The sequence below is a fragment of the Pteropus vampyrus genome, unplaced genomic scaffold (genome assembly GCF_000151845.1).
Source record: "Pteropus vampyrus isolate Shadow unplaced genomic scaffold, Pvam_2.0 Scaffold288, whole genome shotgun sequence".
NCBI classification, from domain to species: domain Eukaryota; kingdom Metazoa; phylum Chordata; class Mammalia; order Chiroptera; family Pteropodidae; genus Pteropus; species Pteropus vampyrus.
Genome location: NW_011889069.1, coordinates 759,660 through 761,893, shown reverse-complemented (window position 1 = coordinate 761,893; position 2,234 = coordinate 759,660). Strand labels below are relative to the sequence as shown.

Genomic DNA, 2,234 nt, shown 5'->3' with positions numbered 1-2,234 from the left:
AAAGTCAGAGAGGGACTTGCAACCAGCTATGGTCCCTTCACCTCAGTTCTGAGGCTAAGAAAATAACTAGGAACTTTTTTTTTCCCCTAGAAAGAGATCTTTGTAAAGTAAAGTAAGACTCAGAAAAACAAAATTCCCATGCCATTAACTACCCTTGAGTAAAGTCTAATAGTGGTCGAAGGGTCAGGACAGGTATCATTCTTTTTCTACACCCCCGCCCTCCCCCACAGAGCCAAAAAGCACAAAAGTTCCTTCGGGTCAACACCCTCATTCAGGCTCATGTTTTCAGCCTTATGAGGCAGAAGGCACTTGATTTTTAGAACTAGAAGGTACACAATTTTCCTTGCTTTCTCACAGTTCTGACTAAGTGACTTTAGGTAAGCACCATAAGTCAGTGGGTACACAGGTCTCTGGAGCCAGCCAGCCTGATTCTACCACTTACCAGCTGTGTGACCTTGGCCAAATTACTCAGTTCTTTATGCAACTTCTCATCTTGTGATATAAATCAATTCTACATGAATAAATCAAAGTTTCTATTTCTGTATCCATATAATTGCTTTTTAATGCATCATACAGAACTGAATAATTTAATTGTCACCAAATGAAGAAGTAATGTTTTGTAATAGGCTTTCTGGTGTACAAGAAATTAATTTTGAACTAGAGGAAGAGGCTCTTGGGGGAAATTCAAAGGAATAGGCAATCTTCCTTCAGAATGGTTAAAATAGAGATCTAAAAAGAATGGAAAACACTAAACAGAGCATCCAAGAGCTGTGTGATAATGGCAAATGGTTGAATATATGTGTGATTAGAGTTCCAGAAGGAAAAAAGAGAGAACAGGGTAGAAAAAATATATGAAGAACCAATGGCTAAGAATTTTCTCAAATTAATGAATGATAACAAATCCAAGAAGTTCAAAGAATTACAAAAAGGATTAAAACACACATACAGTCTACGGCCATGCCACCCTGAACAAGCCCGATCCCATCTGATCTCGGAAGCTAAGCAGGGTCAGGCCTGATTAGTACTTGGATGGGAGACCACCTAGGAAGACCAGAAGCTGTAGGTGTAAAAAAATAAATAAATAAGGGCTTGTAAGTTGACAAGGTCCTTGCAATCTGTGAGGTCAACCAAGGGTTGCCTCACCTAAAACACACACACACACACACACACACACACAGATGCACACATTCACAAAGGCCATATCATAGTTAACTTGTTTTAAACCAAAGATAAAGAGAGAATCTTGAAAATAGGCAGAGAAAAAAAGAAACATTAAATATAAAGCAATGAGGAGTTATCATAGACCTCTAGTCAGAAACGATGCAGCATACAAGACAATAGTGTAACATCTTTAAAGTGCTAAAGAAAAACTGTCAATCCAGAATTCAGGGAAAATACCTTCCAAAAATGAATTTTAAAAATATCTTGTCAGACAAAAAAGCAGAGAATTAATTGCCAAGAGTCTTACACTAAAAGAAATGTGATAGGAAGTTCTTCAGATAGAAGAAATATAGTACCAAATGGAAATTTAGCTCTATACAAAAAAGAAGTGTTGAAAATGGTAAAAATAAAGATAAATATAAGAATTTTTCCTTATCTTTAATCTTTTTAAGAGTAGATGCAAAGAAGTTAAGCTCTCTGAGTTTGAAACCTGTCTTTAACATTATTAACTATATTTGTGGGAAATTTATATAAACTTTTTGTGCTTTGGTTCTCTTATCCATAAAATCAGGATAATAATACTACATTACTTGGTTGTTGAAAATTAACTAAAACAATACATGGAATATACTAAGGATATATTAGCTTTCTAATACCCTTATTCCACTTCCAAATCCCTAATCACACAAAGATTATATTCTGGGCCAAGAGCAAACAGAATGAATTAACCCTGACTCCTTAAAATTTTCCAGGCCATTTATTATTAATTTCAAATAACCCCTCCTCCTTCATCCACTATAAAAAAAATTGTTCTTCCATACTTTTTCTCATCTGATGATAAGAACTCTTCTATAGTTAAATTTCTTGCCATATCAAGAGTCTCTTTCTATGAGGAATGGGTGATTCTAGAATCTCTGAATTGTTATTATCCAATTCATTCATTGAATCACCTATGTCAAGCCATGGTCAAAAAACAGCAAATGTAGCAAGAAATAAGATACATAAGGTCCTTGCCCTCATGGAACTTAAGTTCTAGTAGAGAAAGCAAGAATTAAACATGCAATTGCACCAAT

General features: G+C 35.2%; 1 pseudogene; it reads left to right on the top strand.

Annotated features, from left to right (window-relative positions):
* Window positions 1-947: 947 nt before the first annotated feature.
* LOC111729902 lies at window positions 948-1,066 on the top strand (annotated as a pseudogene).
* The last annotated feature ends 1,168 nt before the right edge of the window (window positions 1,067-2,234 follow it).